The sequence below is a fragment of the Canis lupus genome, chromosome 4, assembly GCF_048164855.1.
Source record: "Canis lupus baileyi chromosome 4, mCanLup2.hap1, whole genome shotgun sequence".
NCBI lineage: Eukaryota > Metazoa > Chordata > Mammalia > Carnivora > Canidae > Canis > Canis lupus.
Genome location: NC_132841.1, coordinates 48972667 through 48999185, shown reverse-complemented (window position 1 = coordinate 48999185; position 26519 = coordinate 48972667). Strand labels below are relative to the sequence as shown.

General features: G+C 35.6%; 1 pseudogene; it reads left to right on the top strand.

Moving 5' to 3' along the window:
* Positions 1 to 24296: 24296 nt before the first annotated feature.
* Positions 24297 to 25127, top strand: LOC140631575 (large ribosomal subunit protein uL30-like; annotated as a pseudogene).
* The last annotated feature ends 1392 nt before the right edge of the window (positions 25128 to 26519 follow it).

The following is a 26519-nucleotide window of genomic DNA, read 5'->3' as shown; positions in this document are numbered from 1 at the left end:
ATCAATGGAAACACTTGAAGTTAGCTCCTTTTTGTTTTCACTACTTCCCTTTCATGGAATTGTCTCTTTTTGTCAGAGGACACTATTGGACACAGAAATCAAGGGATGAGATGAATGAGAGTTGGTGGTGGTCAAAATTGCCTCTGCAATTGGGCCACATGTGAAAGAGATACAAGAGAGATATTTTAACGTCACTAATTATTCCAAGTTTTCCAATATATACTGTGGTATTATATCTTACTCTTTTTAAAGACTAAGGATTTCACACTATAAGAGTTTCTACTACATAAACACCTCAGAAACATGTCTGTTTTCAAACCTTTATTCCATTTCTTGGGGAAATAAATTCCTACTGCACAGGAGGAAAAAATAAATTTCTCACTACCTTTCTAGGTTTTTGGTTTAGACATCCCAACAGTAAAAGGCATATTAACAGGAAAAAAAAAAAACCAGAAATTTAATAACATGTGTACCTCCTGTACACATGGGACAGACATAGGAAAATAGAGTAACTCCCAGAAATGGCCCAAGTCACCACTTTAAACACCATCTCCAGCTAAAGATAAAAGAAAGATGTTGAGTGGGAGGGCAATGGGAGAGGCCAGTTATGGGAGGTTACACAGGGTATGTTTGTTTATGCAGTCTTAAATCTCTGCCTTCTCTACTGATAAGAGTTTCTAGAAATTTAGTCACTCTCCTCTTCCTGGTACAGTGAGGGTGACCCTCTTACAGAGGGAGATTTCCCTTATAAAAGTGAATGTCTTTTATAGTAGGATAACTTCTACTCAGTTTTCAGAGCTTCTTCTGTGTCTGTTGTTTCTTAATAACAACCAGTTCAAAATAATCCTTATGCCAAAGAGGCATATTTTGAGTTAGCAAATTCTGCTCTCATTCATTACTTGCTTCCTAACTTTTCAACAGCTACACAAGTTTTTTAAATTTAAGAAGTCGGATGAACTATAAGCTTATATGTGTATTAAAATACATATTACTAGCACTAAGGATATTTAGTGTTCATTTCAGTTAGCTGATTGGAAAGACACCACAAAAATGAGGTGAACTGTATTGAATACCTATCCAAACTAATGGACAAGTCAGGACATTTATACACAATGGAATTATGAACATACCTTCTTAGGCAAAATAATATCTTTTTGACAGTTTTTCATAAACCATATATAGAAAACCAGGTGCATAGTTATCTGGTGCTTAAAAGCTTAGTAAGTGGCATGATTTAGATTTAAGACACGTAATCTTACTTCAAAGTTCATGTATTTAGCTTCCATACTTTCCAGAATTTAAAAATGTACCCTAGAACTACACATGCCATTATGACCAGTCATTGAGAATAACACATTTTAGAAATCTATTCTCCAAAGTGATTAGGTCTTCTAGAGAATGCACTATTTGAAGAAAATAGTGTTGTTGTTTTTTTTCTCTCCTTTAGGTAATATGACTAAGTGACTATCAAAAATAATGGGCATGCTAATTAATAGATTTAGAAAGATTAGTCTCTCCAATTTGGCTTTAGGTTTTTGAAATTTATCTACCCATTCATTTAATAACATGTATCTATTACTTATTTCTCTAAGTACTTGGGCATAAGATAATGAAGCAACTAAATGTACTTTTCCTGAAATTCTGTTTATTATTTACTATCCACCATCCACCCCCTCCCCCGGGCTCCTTCTCCTGGATATTCTTTACTAATACTTAACTCTGCTTAGGGGATTATATTTTCTGGAAAGCCTATCTTGATTTCCCAAGATGGAAAGAAGCCCTTTTCATATATTTCCATAATGTTCTCTATTTAGTTCTTTTAATAACATTTTTATTCTAGGTAATCATTGGCTATTTTCTTGTCTAAATTCTCCCTGCCCATGTGTCCTACAAGCAATCACTATGCCATTTATCATGGTGTTCCCAAAATGCCCAAAATGTGTTCAAAGGAATCAGATCTCCATAAACATTTACTAATTGAATTAATGCAGATTAGGCCAGGGTGGTGCCCCTACTTCCCAAACACTTATTCTTTAATGAGTCAAGCAAATAGACATAGGTAATGCTGCATTATAAATGCACCATTATAGTAAGTAGAGAGTGTAATGAGAGCACAAAGGAGGGGCAATTAACAGGGTTTTGGCAAGCCCTGGTTATCTCAAAGAAGAGGTGACATCTACAGCTGTTTGCATGTAAAAGGGCTAAGTAATACATAAAGGAAAAATGATCAGTGCTTCTTGAGTAATTGCATTTCCTGCACCTAACCAAAACTATCAATAGCTTTTTCCTATTTTTCTTCCCTTAAATCATTATGGAATGCCCTACTCTGAAAGACAAATGAGAATGGAAAGTCAATTTCAAGTTAATCAATCTTTTACTGTGAATTGGAATAAGTAGATAAATAGCCCACACTACAGGCAAAGTGACTAAAAGACAGGAACTTATCAACTGTCATTTCTGTTCAAACTGCCCCAATTTCACACTCTGGCACTCTTGCTATTATGGAAGGGAAAAGATACTAACTTGGAACAAAGATCAAGAGAAATGCAGACTGAAATGGAACTGCTTTTTGTAACTTGTCTTCAGAACAGATAGCTAAAGGCAGAAATTAGAAATTTACATTAAAATAGAGAGAGAATGACATCTACTGGTTGAGAGAATTTGGCCTTGTGGACAGCTGGTAATGTTTTTTTGTTCCTCTATAAAGTTTAAATGTTTCCCTTTCTTCTTACACATAAACTGCAATTAATGATAATAGGAATTATCTACACACAATGGGGGAGGAATTGACCTATTATCTGCACAGTTCCTATAATAATGAAAGAAAATTAATCCTTAATTGGCTAGCATTGCAGTTGGAAGTATTTTACAAATATCTTTAAATGACTTTGACTTTATTTCTGTACAGATCTTCTTCGACTTAAAATGGAGTTATGTCCATACATCTATCATAAATTGAAAATACTATAAGTCAAAAATGCATTTAATACACCTAACCTACTGAATGTCATAGCTTAGCCTAGCCTATCTTAATATCCTAATATATGTTAGCTTATAATTGGACAAAACCATCTAACACAAAGCCTATATCATGATATAAAGTGTTGAATATCTCACACATCTTATTGAATGCTATACTAACTTATTGAATGCTTTTCACTAAATGTGAGAAACAGAATGGTTGTATGGGTACAGAATGATAAATACATGATTTGTCAATGTTAAGAGCATGGCTACTTAGAAGCTGTGGCTCACTACCTCTGCCCAGTGTAAGGACAAAGTATGATATATCATTGGCCCAAGAAAAGATAAAAATTCAGAATGTGAAGCATAGTTTCTCCTGAAAGTGTATAGCTTTCTCACTATCCTAAATTCTAAAAATCATAAGTCAAATCATTGTATATTGGAGACTGTGTGTGTGTGTGCATAAATATATATATATGCAGTATTGTGTGTGTGTGTGTGTGTATATATATATATATATATATGCAGTATTTCATGACCATTTCTGATATACGACTAGAAGTCCCCATTTTTCTTATTAGTAAAATATGGAGATTTGTTTAAGAATTTTTTTTAAATCATTTCTTCCTGTACTAAAAATTATTTGTACTTTAAGAATACAATCAGGAGAAAATAACCATCAGGAGAAAATCTGCTTGACCTTGGGTTTAATGACTAGTTCATATTATTTGTTTGTTTATTTATTTATTTAAAGAGAGTGCAGGGAGGGGCAGAGGGAGAGAGAGATTCTCAAGCAGACTGCACTGAGCACAGATCCAACAGGGCTCAACCTCATCACCCTGACATTGAAGCAGGAGAGCTAGGTTCTTGTCTCACAGTGGAAGAATTAATCTATGGATGAAGTAGAGTGAGTAAAGCAATAGATTTTTATTAAGTGAGGATACAGAGAAAGCTCTTAGGCAGGGTTGACAATAGGGGCCTCCACTGAGTCTTTTATTTAGAATTGACAAGGGAGCTTGTGGCCCTATCATTCTTGTGATGCCTTTGTTTGAGTAAGGACTGGCAATAACATCTTTAATGGCTTCTATTTGGTCTGGTTATTTTTTGTTTGTCGCAGGTAACTGTCATAAAGACAAAAACAAAAACAAAAAATACCTTCCCTACCTACACTCGGGGCAGGGTGGTCTGGTTTGTGCCCTTATCTCTGGTTTCCTGACACCTCAGCATTTTTGGGATTTCTGTGAGCCTGATTCTATGGCCCCTACCTATCTCTTCCTACCTAGCTCTGCTTGTCCCTTACTCAACATCATGAGCTGAAATCAAGAGTCAGATGCTTAACTAGCTGAGCTATCCAGGTGCCCCAGTGATGAGCCTTTGATATAACACCAAGTCATAATTTTTAAAAAGTTTAGTAAGTTGGACTTGATTAAAATTTTAAAAACTCTTTCATGAGAAACACTGTTGAGAGAATGTAAAGACAAGCCACAGAAAGAAAATCTTTTAAAATCACATACCTTATAGATAATTAAATAGATAATTAAATTTAAATTAAAAAATTAATCTAAAATTAAATTTAAAAATAGCCAAACTTCAAAATTTTTAATTAAAAAACTTAAAAATAGCCAAAAGGTCTGAACAGATATCTCACTAAAGATAGCAAATAAGCATATGAAAAAAAAAGTCTGACATGATTTGTTTTTAGGCAAATGCAAAGTAAAATGACACTTCGATACCACTGCATACCTATTATCATGACCAAAATCCAAAACACTGAGAATTCCAATTTATACGGAGCAACAAAAACTCTTACTCATTGCTGGTGGAAATACAAATGGTGCATCTACTTTGGAAGTTTGGCAGTTTTTTATAAAACTAAATTAAGTCTTATCATACAATCTAGCAATCATACTTTTACGTTTTTACTTAATTGAGTTGAGATTTATGTCCCCATAAAACCTTCATATAAATGCTTATAGAAGCTTTATTCATAATTATCCAACACAGGAAGCAATCAAGATGTCCCTCAGTAGGTAAAAACGTGAACAAACTGTAGTACTTTCATGCAATTGAATACTATTCAGCAATAATAAGGAATGAGCTATTAAGCCATACAGAGACATTGATGAATCTCATATACACATTGCTAAGTGAAAGAAGCCAGTCTAAAAAGGTTACATTCCACACATTTCCATTCATATGACATCTGGAAAAGGCAAAACTATACATATGGTTAAAAAAATAGATCTGTGGTTATCAGGGATTTGAATGGGTGAGGCAGGGGATTCTTGTTTAGGGCAGTGAAATTATTCTGTATAGTAATGTAGTGTTGGATACCTGATATTACACACTTGACAATACCTAGAGAATATTACATCTTCAAACTTAATATATACAAATAAAAAAATCAGGTAAAGAATTAAGAAGCTTAAAGTGGAATAGTGACACTCCTAAAATGTATTTAAAATGTATGACAGACACAACCTCACTGAACAGGGTGGGAGGAAAAGTGCTGCCCTAAGTAATTTCAGAAACAATAGAGACTGTAAAACTAAAGACAAAAGGAATCATACATGAGCATGTACTGTATTTGGAGCAGTGGTTTCCCATTGGAATAACAATCCTAAAATGATAGAACATGCATAGTGGGATTGAATGAATAAGTAGATGGATGACAGATGGTAGGTGCCAGGTTTCTCATTGCTAATGTGCAATGTTAAGATAAACAATAGGGAAGACTAGAAAATCCATGGGATACTAGATAAAGTCAGAGACATCAGCATGAATTCATGTTTAGATTAATATTGACACAAATGGGTATCAATATTGATACAAATATAAATATTTACTGATATGTATACATACTCAGGTTGGTATACACACATCTGTTTTTGCTGTATTTGCTGAGATATCCTAGAAACAATGACATCCCATACCAAACAGGCCCTTTCTGTCCTAAATTCCAATCATGTGGCACTTGTCACTTTATAGCTTCCCATGTAGTCACTGTGTTTCACAACCTGTCCCTGACTTCAAGATTGTGTATGGAGGATCCACATCTCTTCTAACTAGCAGCTCCAGTACATAGTTAAAGACAACATACATAATTATATCCAAGGGGAAAATCCCCTATGATATTGAACTTAAGAACTTAAAGCTAATGCATTATTTGTCTATTCATTATTCTATGAACTTCTGTTGAATGCCTACTATTCTGGGAACTATAGTAAGTATTAGAGATACACAAAAGAACAAAAAACCAAAGCCTCATCATAGGGTAAATTATCTTAGTGTCCAGAGACAAAAATCAAAACAAGTAAAATGTAATGCACACCCAGAATATTAAAATCATGAGAAATGTTAAAAAGCAAATAAATCAGGGTGATGTATAGAAGGAATTTAAGCTAAGCCTGTTTTAGAATAAGAAAGGCCTCTCTGAGATTGCATTTATATCTGAGATTGAAAGAGCTAAAATATTAGCATTTATTCTATGATTAACATGTGAAAAGTTTAGGGGAAAAGTTGACAGAAAGAAGGAGAAGCAGGTGCACAGGAGCTGTCGGATGGCAAGAGGAGCCTGTGTGGCTGGATCATAAAGAGAGGGCTAGGATGGCATCAGAAAAGAGGGCAGTGGAAAGCAGGGTTAGACAATGTAAGGTCCCACAGGGTATCCTAAAGGAAAGCAGTGAAAGGGGTTGAAATTGGGGATAGTTTGGCTTATGTTTTAATACTGCAACTCTGCTGTGTGCAAAGTGACTTGTTTAGATCAAAACTATAAATAAAAGAGCCAGTTAGAGTACTACTTTAATGGTCAAGTTTTTACCACCCAAACTTTAACCAGTATGGGACTCCTAAAAAACTAACCCTAGATTTCATTCATCCTCTACTAGAGAGATACCACACAACTTTTTTTGAAAAGCTCCAAGTTGTTCATTTTACCATTAATCTTCTGTGAAAGCCAGCTCCAATCCAACTCAGTTCTATAAGCATGTAGAATGCCTCCTACACTTCAGCAGATGCTGGTATACGGCAAAATCTATAGGAACAGATCCCTGCCCATGAGGTCTCCCAGTTGAGTAGAAGAAAATGACATGGATACAAATAAAATCAGAGAATCTGTTATCTGCACCATGAAGTAAGATTTCTACTAGTATCTCTCAAAACTATCTCATACACACTTCAGAGGATGCATCTAGGATTTGATCATCAAATCCAATGCGTTAGGATTTCTAGTGCCTCCTTTCTAAATTCTATCTACCTATTTTCTTTCCCATATGGAAAGTTTTTTTTTTCTTCAATCCAAACAGTCTACACTGATGTTCCTCTCCATCTGTAAGTAGAGTTGAGGCTTCCCATGAAATTTAGATATACCCTGAGTGGCCACAGCTGAAGATAAGGGTGCACTCCAAGCAAAGCTGTTTGACTTTTTAATTTTTTTAAATAAATGCTTCAGATGAGAAACAAAAAACTCAAAGATTAACATTTATTCTTAGCTAGAAGAAACACGTGATGAAAGCAAATAAATTTGAGCAGATATTTTACTTTAAATACTTCAGAGCAATTTCACCTCAAGATAAAGTGGAATCTTCCATCTGCCAGAGAAATTATAACCAACTTAATCATTTAACGTTGACTTTTCCAGCACTTGCTTCCTTTTCATAAATAATATTAAAGGACACCAATTCAGATCAATATTACCACATTCACCTAAATAAATCTGAGCCAAGCTTCATTGTACTCTAACTAATCTCCATCTCCTCACACTTATACATATTTCAGGTGTTAGAATTATATTCTTTAATGATGATTTTCTTCAAAAGTCAATGGCAGGTGGAGGTGGTTTTAAAAAACAGCATGATAAAGACATATATGATAAACTAACTGGGAAAGTTTAGAAAAAGAGATTCATGGCCCCATCATAATCATCTTGGTAAGACTTGAATTACAAAAAATGATCTGAATTTTCTTAAGCAGCAGCATATTTGTTTTAAAAAAAAAAACTTATCCTGAATTCAAATATGTGAAAAGAGAGATGGAGAAGAAAATTCTAATTAGAAAATCTAACTATGCCACAGAAGACTTAGGATTAAAATTTTTAAGCAGAAAGAAGAAAATTTAAGATACAAAATTTTAAGTTATTAACTTGGAAGATAAAGATGTACTTCCCTAGCCATAAAGGTATGAGGGGTTTTCTGCTTCCAGTATTTTGATGGGCTAGATTCCTTGAAGAGGTTTGTGACTAGCATATAACTACTCTTGAAGAAATCAAAGACAATTTCCAAAATGGGGGGGTGGGGAGGGGAGAGGAAAGAGGAAGAGAGAGCTGACATCAGTGAGAAATAAATGAAGCAAGGTCTGTTTGGCAGTAAATGCCAGTTAAAGGACAAAGATGAAAAGATCAAGCTTTAGCTCCCTGCTCAGAGGGAGGTAGAACCAGAGACTCTCTCTAAAAGAGCTAAAGTGGTCCAGGTTGTTACTAGTCCCTCATTCACAGCAGAAGCAATTGCAAATACTCTCTGAAGAGAAAAATTGTTCCTAATTCAGACATGGGATTTTCATAGATCAAGCTCAGTGTATGAACTAACATTAAAAAATAATGAACCAGAAAACAAAAGTTTTTCTGAGACTGACATCAAAAGTAAAAATAACAACATATATGCTCCTAAATATATAAAGGTTAATTAATATTAATACTTATAAATTACTAACATGAATATATAATACTTATTACTGAAATATGTTTTAAAGGGTGGAATAACAGATGAACAACCAATAAGACTCTATTAAGAATAATCAGGTAATCGAAAGAGAGAAAGAAGAAAGAAAGAAAGAAAGAAAGAAAGAAAGAAAGAAAGAAAGAAAGAAAGAAAGAAAGAAAGAAAGAAAGAAATTTCCATATCATTTAAGAATATAAAAATTGTTCAGAAGCACAATTATAAAGCGACTGGTGGCTCTGGAAAAAGCATAAAGGATTCAAGAGACTTCATGACTGCAGAATTTAGATCTAATCAGATCTACATTTAATTGGGGTACCAGAGAGTGCCAAGAGGGACAGAGGGACAGAAAGTATATTTGAACAAATCATAGGTGAGAATTTCCCTAACTTGAGGAGGTAAACAGGCATTCAGATCCAGAAGATAGAGAGCCCCCCCCCCAAAAAAAAAACAATAAATCCATTCAACACCTCACATTTAAATGTGAAACTTGCAAATTCCAAAGATAAAGAGACAATCTTTAAAGCAGTAAGAGACAAGAGATCCCTAAGTTATATGGGGAGAAATATTAGATTAACAACAGACCTCTCCACAGAGACCGGGCAGGCCAGGGAGGGCTGGCAGGATATATTCAGGGTCCTAAATGAGAAGAGCATGCAGCCAAGAATACTTTATCCAGCAAGGCTCTCATTCAGAATAGAAGGAGAGATAGGGACGCCTGGGTGGCTCAGCAGTTGAGCATCTGCCTTCAGCTCAGGGCATGATCCCAGAATCTGGGATCGAGTCCCACATCAGGCTCCCCGCATGGAGCCTGCTTCTCCCTCTGCCTGTGTTTCTGCCTCTCTCTCTCTGTGTGTGTGTGTGTGTGTGTGTGTCTCTTATGAATAAATAAATAAAATTTAAAAAAAAAATAGAAGGAGAGATAAAGAGCTTCCAAGATAGGCAGAAACTGAAAGAATATGTGACCACCACACCAGCTCTGCAAGAAATACTAAGGGGACTCGGTAAAAGAAAGAGGAAGTTCAAAGAAACAAACCACAAAAACAGAGACTGTATAGGTATTATGATGACACTAAATTCATATCTTTCAATAGTAACTCTGAACGTGAATGGGCTAAATGATCCCATCAGAAGATGCAGGATTTCAGACTGGATAAAAAAGCAAGACCCATCTATTTGCTGTCTATAAGAGACTCATTTTAGAACTAAGGACACCTCCAGCCTGAAAATGAATGGTTGGAGAACCATTTACCATTCAAATGGTCCTCAAAAGAAAGCAGGGGTAGCAATCCTCATAGCAGATAAATTAAAGTTTATCCCAAAGACTGTACTAAGAGATGAAGAGGGACACTATATCATACCTAAAGGATCTATCCAACAAGACGACCTAACAATCATGAATATTTATGCCCCTAATGTGGGAGCTGCCAAGTATATCAATTAATTAATAACCAAAGTAAAGACATACTTAGATAATAATACACTAGTACTGAGAGACTTCAACATGGAGTTTTCTACAAATGACAGATCTTCTAAGCACAACATCTCCAAAGAAACAAGAGCTTTAAATGATGCACTGGACCAGAAGGATTTCACAAATATTTACAGAACTTTACATCCAAACGCAACTGAATACACATTCTTCTCAATGCTCATGGAACTTTCTCCAGAATAGACCACATACGGGGTCACAAGTCAGGTCTCAAGTGATAACCAAAAGATTGGGATTGTCCCCTGCATGTTTTCAGACCATAATGCTTTGACACTTGGACTCAATCACAAGAAGTTTGGAAGGATTTCAAACACTTGGAGGTTAAGGACCATTCAGCTAAAAGATGAAAGGGTCATCCAAGAAATGAGAGAAGAATTAAAAAGATTCATGGAAACTAATGAGAATGAAGATACAACCGTTCAAAATCTTTGGGATACAGAAAAAGCAAAAGCAGTCCTTAGAAGGAAATATATCGCAATACAAGCATCCCTCAAAAAACTGGAAAAAACTCAAATACACAAGCTAACCTTGCACCTAAAGGAACTGGAGAAAGAAGAGCAAATAAAACCTACACCCAGAAGAAGAAGAGAGTTCATAAAGATTCGAGCAGAACTCAACGAGATAGAGACCAGAAGAACTGTGGAACAGATCAACAAAACCAGGAGTTGGTTCTTTGAAAGAATTAATAAGATAGGTAAACCATTAGCCAGCCTTATTAAAAACAGAAAGACTCAAATTAATAAATCATGAATGAAAAAGGAGAGATCACCACCAATACCAAGGAAATACATATGACTTTAAAAACATATTATGAGCATCTATACGCCAATATTTTAGGCAACCTAGAAAAAATGGACGCATTTCTGGAAAACCACAAACTACCAAAACTGGAACAGGAAGAAATAGAAAACCCGAACAGGTCAATAACCAGCGAGAAAATGGAAGCAGTCATCAAAAACCTCCCAAAACACAAAAGTCCAGGGCCAGATAGCTTCCCAGGGGAACTCTATCAAACATTTAAAGAAGAAACAATTCTATTAAAGCTGTTCTGAAAGATAGAAAGGGATGCAGTACTTCCAAACTCGTTCTATGAAGCCAGCATCACCTTAATTCCCAAACCTACAAACCCCTCCAAAAAGGAGAATTATAGACCCATATTCCCGATGAACCCAGATGCAAAAATTCTCAACAAGATACTAACCAATAGGATCCAACAGGACATTAAGAAGATTATTCACCACGTCCAAGTGGGATTTATCCCCTGAATGCAAGGCTTGTTCAACACTCGTAAAGCAATCAACGTGATAGATCATATCAATAAGAGAAAAAACAAGAACCATAGGATCCTCTCAATAGATGCAGAGAAAGCATTTGACAATACAGCATCCATTCCTGATCAAAACTCTTCAGAGTGTAGGGATAGAGGGAACATTCCTCAGCATCTTAAAAGCCATCTACAAAAAGTCCACAGAAAATATCATTCTCAATGGGGAAACACTGGGAGCCTTTCCCCTAAGATCAGGAACACGGCAGGGATGTCCACTCTCACCACTGCTCTTCAACATAGTACTAGAAATCCTAGCCTCAGCAATCAGGCAACAAAAAGAAATAAAAGGCATTCAAATTGGCAAAGAAGTCAAACTCTCTGTCTTTGCAGATGACATGATACTGTGCATAGAAAATCCAAAGGACTCCACCCCAAGATTGCTAGAACTCAAACAGCAATTTGGCAGTGTGGCAGGATACAAATCAGTGCCCAGAAATGAGTGGCATTTCTATACACTAACGAGACTGAAGAAAGAGGAATTAAGGGACCAATCCCATTTATAATTGCACCCAAAAGCATAGGATACCTAGGAAAAACTTAATCCAAGATGTAAAGGATATATACCATAAAAACTACAGAACACTTCTGAAAGAAATTGAGGAAGACACAAAGAGATGGAAAAATATTCCATGCTCACGGATTGGAAGAATGAATATTGTGAAAATGTCTATGCTACCCAGGGCAATTTACATATTCAATGCAATACCTATCAAAATACCATGGACTTTCTTCAGAGTTGGAACAAATCATCTTCATATTTGTGTGGAATCAGAAAAGACCCTGAATAGCCAGAGAAATATTGAAAAAGAAAACCAGAGCCGGGGGCATCACAATGCCAGCTTTGAGGTTGTACTACAAAGCTGTGTTCATCAAGACAGCGTGGTACTGGCACAAAAATGGACACATAGATCAATGGAACAGAATAGAGAACCCAGAAATGGGCCCTCAACTCTATGGTTAACTAATCTTCGACAAGGCAGAAAAGACTATCCACTGGAAAAAGGACAGTCTCTTCAATAAATGGTGCTGGGAAAATTGGACAGCCACGTGCAGGAGAATGAAACTAGATCACTCTCTTACACCATACACCAAGGTAAACTCAAAACGGACGCAAGATCTAACTGTGAGACAAGAATCCATCAAAATCCTAGAAGAACACAGGCAACACCCTTTTTGAACTTGGCCACAGCAACTTCTTGCAAGATACATCTATGAAGGCAAGGGAAATAAAAGCAAAAATGAATTATTGGGACTTTATCAAGATCAAAAGTTTCTGCACAGCAAAAGAAACAGTCAACAAAACTAAAAGACAACCTACAGAATGGGAGAAGATATATGCAAATGACCTATCAGATAAAGGGCTAGTACCCAAGATCTATAAAGAACTTATCAAACTCAACATCAAAGAAACAAACAATCCAATCATGAAATGGGCAAAAACATGAACAGAAATCTCACAGAGCTTCCTCTAGACATGGCCAACAAGCTCATGAGAAAATGCTCCACATCACTGGCCATCAGTGAAATACAAATCAAAACCACAATGAGATACCACCTCACACCAGTGAGAATGGGGAAAATTAACAAGGCAGGAAACAATAAATGTTGGAAAGGATGTGGATAAAGGGGAACCCTCTTGCCCTGTTGGTGGAAATGTGAACTGGTATAGCTACTCTGGAAAACTCTGTGGAGGTTCCTCAAAGAGTTAAAAATAGATCTGTCCTATGACCCAGCAATTGCACCGCCGGGGATTTACCCCAAAGATACAGATGCAGTGAAATGCTGGGACACCTGTACCCTAATGTTTGTAGCAGCAATGTCCACAATAGCTAAACTGTGGAAGCAACTTCAGTGTCCATTGAAAGATGAATGGATAAAGAAGCTGTGGTCTCTATGTACAATGGAATATGACTCAGCCATCAGAAACGACAAATACCCACTATTTGCTTCAACATGGATGGAACTCAACATGGATGGAGGGTATTATTCTGAGAACATAAGTCAGTCAGAGAAGGACAAACATTATATTGTCTCATTCATTTGGGGAATATAAAATATAGTGAAAGGGAATAAGAGGGAAAGGAGAGAAAATGAGTGGATAATTTCAGTGAGGGTGACAAAACATAAGAGACACCTAACTCTGGGAAATGAACAAGGGGTAGTGGAAAGGGAGGTCGGTGGGGGGTTGTGGTGACTGGGTGCCGGGCACTGAGGAGGGCACTTGATGGGATGAGCACTGGGTGATATGCTATATGTTGGCAAATTGAACTCTAATAAAAAATGTACAAAAAAATAAATTAAAAATTGAAAATAAATAAAATAAAAATGTCACCACACCTAGTAAAAAACAAATAACCCTATAAATAAATTTTTAAAAATGAATATAAAATTCAAATTATGAAAAATCATTAGGGGCACCTGGGTGGCTCAGTTGTTAAGCATTTGCCTTTGGCTCAGGTCATGATCCTGGGGCCCTGGGTTGAGCAGGGCTGCAACTGGCTCCGTGTTCAGCTGGGAGTCTGCATCTCATTCTCCCTCTACCCCTCCCTTCCCCTCCCCCTCCCACGCAAGTCTACTTCTGCTTGTGTGTGCACACACGCACACTTTCTTTCTTTCTCTGTCAAATAAATTAATAAAATGTTTTTTTAAAAATCAGTACACAGATTAAAGAGCAAGTAGGAACCAACTAAAGAGAAAATAGTTGCACAAAATATATATCAAAATAATTGCCCTAAGTAAAGCATGCAGAGACAAAATGAGAAATATGAAAGGTATTAAGAGAATATAGAGGATAGGATGAGGTTCAACATATATCATTAGAATCCCATCAAGAAAGAATAGAGAGAATGGAGAGGGAGAAATAGCAGGGGAAAAAAAAGTTGGCTAGGAACTTTTCAGAACTGAAGGACATAAAAATAAAATATACTAAACAGTATAAATCAAGTGAGATCCAAAGTTAGACCTATTGTGGTGACAGTAAGGAACACAAAAAATAAATAAAATATTAAATTTAAGCAGGAAAAAAGATTAATGGAGCAAGAAGAAAAATGTTTTATCCTTTTAACAGTAATAGTGGAACAAGAATACAATGGCATAATGTCCAAATAGCCGAGAAGGTGAAAAAAATCATCTTAAAACTGTATTCCCTGCCAAACTAGCTCTCAAGGGTAAGGGTAAAGTATTTGAGGATAAACAACAAAAAAAATGTGATCAATTTCACTATCTACAGATCTTGACTATAGATACTTCCATGTATATACTTCCAGAAAAAAAAAAAAAAAGGAAAAAATAACCCATAAAGTCTGTGACAAAAGGAAAGCTTGAGTAAGATATACATGAATATATATTACTAAATCAGCTATCCTCAAATAGTGATGGTACTATGGTACTATTTGTGGTCCTATAATGTGGTAGGGAGGGGTATTTTTGATTGTTAAAATCATTAGTGACTATAGTACTAGCATTTAGCAGGGCCAATCATGCTAAATATCTGTTAAAGGGGAATGACAAGATCACTTTTAATGCGGGATCCCTGGGTGGCGCAGCGGTTTGGCACCTGCTTTTGGCCCAGGGCGTGATCCTGGAGACCCGGTATCGAATCCCACGTCGGGCTCCCGGTGCATGGAGCCTGCTTCTCCCTCTGCCTGTGTCTCTGCCTCTCTCTCTCTCTCTCTCTGTGACTATCATAAATAAATAAAAATTAAAAAAAAAAAGATCACTTTTAATGCTTCTTGATAAATGAAACATTTCAATTCATGTTTCATTTTAGTATTATCCATATCTAATTATTAGAATCTCATTTTTTTCAAAAAACATTTACTTTTATCTTTATGAACCTAAAAGCAATTTATGTTGACATCATTTGGAAATTATTTAAAGCCACCTTTTTAAAAAATTATTTCACTGCACCAAAAAAAAAAAAAAAGGCTATCAACATATCCACATTTTGAGGGATACCAATGTTAATATTTTCGTACTATGTGTATTCACATATTTGAAAAATTAAATTGTGGTTATACTAGAAATAATATTTTTCATTCAGTTTATATTTTTTCTTATCAAAATATTTTTATAGTCATAAATTCTCTCCCATGGCAGTGAAACATTACCCAGTTTCTTTTGTTGTTGTTATTTTGTTTTGTTTGTTTGTTTATTAGAGACACACACAGAGAGAGTGGGGGGTGGGGGAGATTGAGAAACAAGCAGAGGGAGAAGCAGGGTCTATGCAGGGAACCTGACGTGGGACTCCATCCTGGGTCTCCAGGATCATGCCCTGGGCAGAAAGCAGCGCCAAACCGCTAAGCCACCAGGGCTGCCCCATTTCCCAGTTTCTAAGGCTACTTAATGTTCCAGTACTTGATGTGTTACCAAGTTATCAGACTTGATCTAGTCAAGTCTCTAATGTCAAACACCTAGACTACATCTAATGTTCACATTTACAAATGATGCTGATGTTTCTGGCCTTTATTGTTCTTTTTGACCACGTAAACTACATTTCCTTTGACTAAACCTTCTCTAGAATTTCAGAAGACCGATAATTGGCTCAATTCCAATGGCAGCTACTTTTGTTTTCTTAGTAACCAGCATCTATTGCTTCAATCCATATATTTCTTTCTTTCTTTCTTTCTTTCTTTCTTTCTTTCTTTCTTTCTTTCTTTCTTTCTTTCTTTCTTTCTTTCTCTTTCTTTCTTTCTTTCTTTCTTTCTTTCTTTCTTTCTTTTTTCTTTCTTTCTTCCTTCCTTCCTTCCTTTCTTTCTTTCTTTCTTTCTTTCTTTCTTTCTTTCTTTCATTCTTTCTTTCTAAGATTTTATTTATTTATTCATGAGAAACCCAGAGAAAGAGAGGCAGAGACACAGGTAGAGGGAGAAGCAGGCTCCATGCAGGGAATTGACATGGGACTCGATCCCGGGACTCCAGGATCACACCCCGGGCCGAAGCTGGCACTAAACCGCAGAGCCCCCTCTCCGCCCCCCCTCCCCCCCGGGCTGCCCCAATCCATATATTTCTGTTGTCAAAGTGAAATCTAATATTTTGAGGCCCTTTAGTTAAATCTTAATTTGGCATATTTTGAAACATCCAAACTCCCTCCCTCACAGCTTGACTTAATAATGCAATTTTGAATTTAAGATACAAATTTTATCTATATTATTGTTTTTATTTTATTGTTTCCTTTAAAATATTCCAATACTTACATATGGTTTTAAAAACACAAGAATGTTTATATATAACTGGTTCTAGTGCCCACCCCCTATCATATTATACCCATTTCATGTTATTTGCCACTGTAGAAAACTTAAAATAATAGCTCTACTAAAATGTATTTCGCATACCATAAATTTCACTCTTTTAAAGTAATGATTTAGGGGGGCTTAATATATTTATGGATTTGTGTAACCATTACCATTATCTAATTCCAAAATATTTTCATCATCCCCAAAAGAAATCCCATACCTGATAGCAATTATGCTCTCTGCCCTCTCCTCTCAGTCTCTGAAAAACACTAATCTATTTTCTTTTTCTATGGTCTTTCTTATCTGAACATTTTCCTTAAATAGAATAAAACAAGCAATAAATGTATTGATTAAAGAATCAATCCCAGTGTTACTCAACAAACACTTATTGAATTATAGAATTGCTTACTTATTTATTAATATAATCCTAGTTTTCCATGAGGCCTTAAAGATTATCAGTGTTTCACTTTATAAGTAAAGGGAATTATGACTAGAAGGTGAAAAGATTGTCTCAGATCACTCAGAGTAGGGGCAACCCTGCTCTCAGGATTCCTAATTGAAGTTTCCTTTTTCTACACTCAGCTACAGGCACCCTATACTAAGACCCTCAAAAGACACACCAGTATATGATGAATGCTGACCTGAATGAGCTGTCTTGCTAGATAATATGAAATTCATCAAAGAAGGGAGAATTGGGAATGTGGGAGTGGTAATTATGCAGGTTGGCAAACCAATCAATGCTATTAACTGCAAAGATGCTCAGCTTAGAGTCACTAAAAAGTATTTTCAAAATTATCTTTTATTTTGCACTTAGTTTCCTTCTAGGAGCCTAATTTCTTTCATATGTGCTTATTACATAGAATTAATTTTTAAATTTTATTTCAGACACCCTTTACTGTGTTGTGATTTGTTAACAGGCAGTATTGAGATGACCAGATCCTTGGCACTTAATGTTTATTACTAGGTAAGGGATGGGGCTGGGGTAGGGGTGCTGAGGGTTGAATGTATGAACCAGAAACATAGAAAATTGAATCCTAGAGGACTTTCAGCAACAAGCAAACACTGAAGTAAGAAAAAAAAAATTAAAAGTGGTTAGAAAAAAAGCCCTGTTGTTATAGATTTAAACTATTAAAAAATTATGTGTTAATTCATAGAGAATAAAGTCTTTATCTTAAGCTTTAAAGATTAGTTCAGCTTTCACTGGCAGCAACAAGAAATGTTTCTCTTGTATCCTTCTAAAAGGTTTCATTAGGTTTTTATTTCTAATTAAAATCTGGCTTGTTCCATCCCCTTCCTTCTTTCCCTCAGTTTCCTTAACTTTTCAGTCCTAAATTCATTAAGTAGGGCAAAGCAAAAGAGGTATTCACATTGAGAGGGGGGAACATGCTGACCCAGACAGGGGTGGCCTAAGGTATCTCCACATATGTATGACTCCAAGCAGAGTATGGAAAACCTGAATATGATAGGGAGGGCAAGTCTGTAGAGGGGCAACCTGGTGTGGGATGGAGGCACCAGAGCCCACATAGGATGAGAAGGCCATCCACGAGTTGGTGGAAGGAGCATGGGGGTGGGGGGTACCCAGTAATTTATGGCACAGTTCAAGTATAAGGAAAGAAAAGCATCCTCACTGGATGTGGTCCACCGTGGGAACCCACAAATGGTGAGGAGGGTGTCTATATAGTGTATGCAGGCGTCCAGGAGACATAAGTCAAAGCTGAGCAGAGTGAAGAGGGTATCAGCACACAGAAGGGGTGGCAATGTCAATAGAAGACTTATATTCTGGAAAAAAAAAATAGAAGACATATAGAAGGAATTGGTCAAATAAATAAATGCATAACATTAGTGCAAACCAATCTTCTAACCTTCAGAGAAGGCAGTTACAAATATGAAAAAAGAGAACTCTATTATGATCCATGTGGTAGACAATTGAAATTGAAAACAGAGGATGAATATATGATTTCCAACATATGGATATAGAAATAAGCAGAGAGGTAAATGTATATACATGTATGTCTTCATGTATGTATCATGTTCACTGAGGTGGCCTAGGATCAACAACACTTACAGCAATAAATATACCTAATGCTTAGTTCTTGGCTTCTAAATACCATTCTCCACCAAAAGGAAGTAGGATGCTATGGAAATGGGTGTTTCCAGCAGTGAGTCAGGTGGAGTAAAAGAATAGCCAGGGCATATTTTTTGCACCTAAAAGCAAACAAGCATTCAATGACTAGACCATGTCAAAAGGACATAAGGGACAACTTGAAGAGGCTCTTGTTGACCAAATCTGAAGCAATTTGAGTTTCAAAATAAAGTAATAGATTATAAAGCATTGACAAAAATAGGAACCGATGATTCTGTAATTTGATGAGTAATGGTTAAAAAGTAAGGACTCACAAGATATTTATAAATTTCAAAAGAGAAAACTGACTAGCAGACACCAGCTTAATTAAGTAATCAAAGTGAGCATCGTTCGTAGTATCACAGCTCAAAATAGTGTGCCACCTGATAGGACCCCGGGAGAAGGATGCACCATCACTTCTGCAATATTCCTCCTAAAAGTGCATAAATTAATATAATCATGAGTAAGCAAAAGACAGACACCAATTGAAGGACATTTGAAAAAATTACTACTCTCATTTAAAAGGGTCAAGGTCCTGAAAGCCAAGAAAAGAACTGAAGAGCTGTCCCAAAGTGAGAGGGAATAAAGATCCATGAACTAAGTGTAGTGAAAGGTTCTAAACTGGATCCTTTCATTATAAAAGAATTATCGAGATAATTGGTATTACTAGAATAGGATTAGAGTCCAGATGATGGTAATGTATCTGTATTCATATCCTGGTCTGTTGTGATGAAGGAAGAAAAAAGGGACTATACTGCTTGTAGGCCAATATTCTGGCTGTTCAAAAGGATAAAAGACAAACTTCAAAACCACAGGTATCATAGAAAAAAATCGAAAGTAATGCATTAAATGAACAAACAAAAAAACCACAAGTAAACACATGCTAAACTATTATGTGATCAGGAGGTATCAGGTCAAGTCAGCCCCACTCAAATGTTACAGGGATAAAAAAAAAAAAGTTGTTTGTGCTTTCCTGCACATTTCAGATTATATAAAAAATATTTTAATATTTCAGTTAAAAAAGGATCTGAGTTTTAAATAATCATTATCATTCAGTTCTTTACATCACATACAGAACCCAACATATGACTTCAGGAATCAGAAATATCTCATTAGGCTCAGCGGGATTGTCATTTCTGAATTTTCACACCTAAGAGAAAACAAAGCAGAGCCATAAAGGAACTGTGCCTCTTTGTCAGCTGTAAGGGAACATTTGCTAATCAAAGCTCAGCTTTCTTTCTGCTTCTTGCATACAATTTTGTTGTGCATGTTTGCCATATATCTCCTGAATCCAGACCCTAATACAGTATTTGATGCAATGTTAACAGTATTAATACCTAATACAATATTAACAGAAATATTAGAAGTAATCAAGCAAACTCTTAAGTATCACTTACTATATATACCAGGCATTGCTCTCAGCATATAACATCCAGTAATTCATTTATTCACATAGCAAGTCAATAAGATTATGCTAATATCATTCCCATTCTACAAATGAGGAAACATATACAGAGAAATTAAGCTACTTACTCAAGATCATACAGCTAGAAAATGTCAAAGCTAGAATTTAAAATGGAGTATTTGACTCTAGAGTCACATAAATATTTCTTTTTTTTTTTTTTTTTTTAAATTTTTTTTTTTATTTATTTATTTGTGATAGTCACAGAGAGAGAGAGAGGCAGAGACACAGGCAGAGGGAGAAGCAGGCTCCATGCACCGGGAGCCCGACGTGGGATTCGATCCCGGGTCTCCAGGATCGCGCCCTGGGCCAAAGGCAGGCGCTAAACCGCTGCGCCACCCAGGGATCCCTTTACTAAAATTTCATGTATTTACTTCCCTTGAGTGATTTGTTAAGGATGAAAAGCCTAATTCCCCCACTGGATCACTTTTACAAAATCACCCAAAACATGATGTAGTACTGGTTTCTTTTAAAAATATATCAGCATCTAAGAGGAATATAGGCCAACATATCTTATTTTCATTATATGAACAATATAAGTCATATTTTTAGGAGACCCACTTTTTCTGTTATTATACAAAAGTCATCTGTTTTAAAATAAATAGAAATTTTGAAACTGAAATATTTTATACATATTTTCTTATAAGTACAATCTCGCAAATTGAAAGAAAACATTCAAAACTAAATTCTGAAAATGTCATGATATATTAATCCATTGCTTCAACAAATATTATTGAATAAGCATTATGCACCAACTCTATTCAAGGCACTGAACAAAAGATTACAAAAAGGAAAAAGGAGCCAATTAAACTAGTAAGATTATACAGAAGTCTCACTAATAAATCTCGTTTTTTAAATAAGATGTAAAAAGTGTCATTCATTCAAAATATTTTTTACTATATCCTAGAATGTGGTTTAGGTATGAAGACATCAATGACAAAAAAGAACAAAAAGAAGCTTAAGGAAGACACTGAGAAAAATACCTCAAATATTGTCACTAAATCCAAAACAAACTATTTTTTGTTTGCAAATAGAAATACTTGACGTCCAATCCATTCATTGGCTATAGTAAATCAAGTGATCTTTAAAAGGCCCTTTAAGAGCAACAACAACAACTACTGACTTCAGGGAATATGGACACCTGTTCAGAAAATTATTTACAATGTCCTTGAATCATACTACTATGGGCACTCACACGCTTAACACCATGGCACCTATGTCTAACACCAGCCTTGTTTCCTCTCTCTTTCTGTGTATTTTAGGTCTTGGGTATAGTCAAAATGAAAAGACTGCCACCTACTGAAGTACAGGTAACTACATTTGGAATCTTAAGGCATGTGTAATTTAACCCTCTAGAGCCAATCTCTTTTCTATTGCAGACATCACCTATTTTGAGGCATTTGGGGAACAACTAGCATACATGTTGTGACTGGCAGTTGATCAGGAATAATTCTCACAAAAGTCACTCCTTGAGTGACGAAATAAAGTAATAAGGTAATTCTCAGCTCAATAAAATTAATCAAAGCAACATAGCAGGTTATATATATATATATATTTCCTAATGTAAGTACTGAAATTGTGTTTCCCTATTCACCTTTTCTGCTTGGTGAGGCTGTTAACAACCTTTTTATGGCTGTAGTAGTGAAATCAAAATGGTCAGCTAAAGGGCTATAAAAACTATCAAAAGAAAGGAAAACAAATCATAAAGATTTCCTAGGCCTTTCTGTGTTTGCATTTTCATTCATTGTCATCCCTAACTCTTGCTATCTATAAGTTCACAAAATCTCACCCCATAGATAAAAGTGAAGAGGCTCTTCAAAATTCATACTACAGCAAGCAAGCAACAATAATATCACTGACAGTGAGGGGATTATTTTTCCTTGGTAATAGAAAAAACAGATTTTTCCCATTAATCATAATTACCTGAAGTTTAAAGAAAAATTATGTTAAGAAATCAAGAATTAACTCATTAGGAGAAAATAGTAAATCACCTTCAAATTCGCTGTTCATGAATGTTGACATTAATTAGCTAAAACAGAAAAGGCACGGATGTAGACACCACCTAATTTACAGAAAAGTTACCTGAATGATGCCAAACATTCCCCAAATACAAATAAAAGTTTGATTAATGGCTTAACAGCCAATGAAGCTCATTTAAATTTGCTCACGGGGAAAATGTAATTCTCAAACTAAGCTAATAGTTTCCCTGTTCCTTGAACTAAATTAACTTTATTAACTTCATTGTTTAAATTCATGATTACTTAACATTTAAAGTGTGTTTACTATTAAAAATTCAATAGTTGATTTCATCACTTTAATAAGTCATTAATAAAATGCTAAAAAATAAACAAAGCCAACCCAAATCACATCTGCTAACTTGTTAATGTGTCAGATTATTTTTGGAAATGGTTCCATATGTATGCATAATTCTCACATGCATACATATATATATTATGCATCCTAAAATATTTTGCTATTATTTTAAAGTTTCAAGGGCATGGATTTTGTATACAAATAAATCAGAGCCCTCAAGTTACTTCTGAAGAGCCAAAGTACTGTATTTGATACAAAATTTCCCCCAAAATTAAATGCATGCAGAAATGGAAGTTTTCCTTTAGGCAGAAATACTGACAGTAGCAGCACAAGTTATTGAGTTCTAGTAATATCTTAGAAGAAGCATACAAAGGAATTTAGGGAGAAGGAATCTTGAGGTATACAACTTTCTGAAGATTCACCAAGATAGACTAATAAAGTATGTCAGAATATTTGCTCAGCCATCACAAGAACAAATTATTCTAACTCTAGATTTTGGAGGGATATATATAATTATACACATATATAATTTTAATATTCTTCCAACTTGCCTATAGGTTTGAAAATTCTGGTAACACATGTCACATGTTGGAGACAAGAAATAGAAGATAGCTCAAGAACAGGAAAATTTCTATTTGATATGCCATTCAATATGCCATTCTTGAGTACTATTGATGTGTACTTCAGTCCGAATAAATATTTTTATCATCATGCTCTAATACCAGAATTGATGATGCCGACAAGATAGGTATATATCAGTAATGATATATCAGTAATGATTTGCTATCTGTGGGTATTTCAGGGTCTTATTGTTGAAAGTCTCATCAATTGTCATGCCATCTCAGGCATCCAAATCAGTAAAGAAGATTAAAGAACAGATATTGAAAGGACTAGCCAAAGAGCTAGGTAGATGCGGTCCTTTGAAAAGCATTCTCATCACTTTGAGCTCATTCTAATCAATACAACCTCAGGAATAAACTCTGGGAAATAAAGTACTTAAATCCTTTAGCATATTAATGCATATGTAAGCCATACTAGTCGAAATGGTCATTTTGAAAAGTAGACTTAGTTTCTACTTCTGGAAGGTAAAAGGGAAGAGTTCTACCTGGACCTACTCCTGAGGGAAATTGATAAAAATTACTCTGTTTAAAGATTTATTTATTTATTTATGAGAGAGAGATCACATGAATGGGAGGAGAGTCAGAGGCAGAGGGAGAGAGAGAATCCTCCAGTAGATTACCTGCTAAACAGGAGCCTGATGAAAGACTCAATCTCAGGCCCCCGACACTGTGACCTGAGCCAAAATCAAGAGTCAGCCACCTCATTGACTGAGCCACCCAGACACTTCAATGGTAAAAATTATTTTTGTAAAGGTTTATTTAAATTCTCTGGAAATAGCCATAAGGTCATACGGTAAATGGAGAAATATTTGAATCAAGAAAATCTCCTAAAACCCAGAAATAACAATGAGCATTTGTGGTATCTGTACTACAAATTGATCCTTTCCTCCTCCAAACCAGCCTAGTGTAATAAAAGCTCTATTATAGTCTGATGTCACAGACTTTTCCCTTCCTTTGATGACTTAACCAACAAATTTTTTCCGTCAACATACAAATTATTGGTGGTGGATACTGTAATAATAATAAATCCTAGTCCTCTTTTCTGGCTGGAACCATGGAGGGTGCAGAAGAGAAGAAGAAGTTTCCTGCTGTGCCAGAAACCCTTAAGAAAAAGTGAAGGAATTTCGCAGAGTTGAAGATAAAGTGTATGAGAAAAAAGTTTCCCCAAAAGATGCTTTGAAAGGCAAGGAGGAAGCTTATCTATGAAAAAGCTAAGCATTACCACAAGGAATACAGGAAGATGTACAGAACTGAGATTCGAATGGTGAGGATGGCGAGAAAAGCTGGCAACTTCTATGTGCCTACAGAACCCAAATTGGCATTTGTCATCAGGGTCAGAGGTATCAATGGTGTGAGTCCAAAGTTTCGAAAAGTGTTGCAGCTTCTTCGCCTTCACCAGATCTTCAATGGCACCTTTGTTAAGCTCAACAAGGCTTCAATTAACATGCTAAGGGTTATGGAACCATATATAGCATGGGGGTATTCAAACCTGAAGTCAGTGAATGAATTGATCTACAAGTGTGGTTACAGCAAGATCAATAAGAAGCAAATTGCCCTGACAGATAACACATTGATTGCCCAGTCTCTTGGTAAATATGGCATCATCTGCATGGAGGATCTGATTCACGAGATCTAAAACATTGGAAAACGTTTCAAAGAGGCAAACAACTTTTTATGGCCCTTCAAATTATCTTCTCCACACGGCAGAATGAAGAAAAAGACCACTCATTTTATAGAAGGTGGAGATGCTGGCAACAGGGAAGACCAAATCAATAGGCTTATTAGAAGGATGAACTAAGGTATCTACCATGATTATTTTTGTAATCTGGTCAGTTAATAAATGACTACTTTCAAATGGAAAAAAAAAAAAGAATAAAAAATAAAATGAATCTTAGTCCTTGAGATACTCCTATCATGAAAGAGTACAATTATAATAATTGTAATAAGAGTAATGGTGAGTATACATACAATGTGTTGATGGAGCTTGTAAGAAGACCTACAAACACTTAAGAAATCAGAGGAAGTGGCATCTGAATGGATTCCTGAAAAAGCATGGAGTAGTGGCAAGACAAGCCAGCTGTATACCAGGGTATGCACAAGTTTAGAGGCAAGAGAAACTGAATACCCAGACCTCAAACTACAATCACACAGTATGGCTAGAAAGCAAAATTCAAGGATAAGGAGGAAGGCTTGGGGACAACACTGTAAGTAGAAATCATGTTTTCTCATTGATTGGCAGAAGTGAAGTCAAACTTGATGATTACAAGTGGGTACCACCAACTTCTGCAGTACCATATTGTTCCATACCATGTCCTCTATTGCTATGGATCCCAGTTAGTGTGTCTCACATGTGTTGCTAGCCAGTATCAGAGATTCAGTAAGAATTAAGAAAGATTTTATTTGCAATTTATAATCAATGTTTTCAAAATGCCACGTTTTTTCAATCTCAAATATTCATGTTCCCTCTTCAAACCAAGTCACTTGGTATCATTTTGTTTATAGGTCTTAACTCTCTTACATTTTACTATTGTTTTCTTCTTCTGCTAGAATATAAGTGCTGTGAAAGCAGAAAACCTATCTTTCTTGTCTTTGCTGCATCTTCAGTGCCTGGAACAGTATATGATACAGGCACTCAGCTAATATACATAAATGAATGAATATTTATTAATCTCCCATTAGTTCCCAATTTTTTATTTGTTTAAACTGAAAAACTTTGAGATTATATTAAATCTATACACCTTTAAAAAGATTTCCCATGAATGGAAGGGGAATTGATGATAGGAAAGAGTCAAAACACTGTTGTTTTTCTCAAACCTTAGTTTTTTGAAAGACAGATATCATATCCTTGAGAAAGCTGAGAACATAGTATTAACTGTCTCTTTGGTCTGAAAAAGTCTCATCAAAATATTGACCTTTGGAGCACATGCCAGACACTACTGATCTTCCTAGGTAAGCAAGAATCCAAAGCTCTATCTGGATTTTCTATTTGCCTTTGTAATATTTAGTTTTGAGAAACCTGACTTACATGGTTGCCATGGAAATGAGCACAATGATGAATCATGAAGCTTTCAGAAGAGAGCTGCATAAATATAAGAGAGTGCTATTTTTATTAATGTTTGTTTAAAAAAATTGTTAATTCTCAGGGCAAGAAAGATACTATAGAAAATGAGAAAAGTTGATTATTGCGGTTCTTACCCAGGTTATGTTTTGTAAATTCTACAAAAAAAATAAATACATTGTTGCGATGAATCAAAGCAAAATAAGAAGACTACATCTA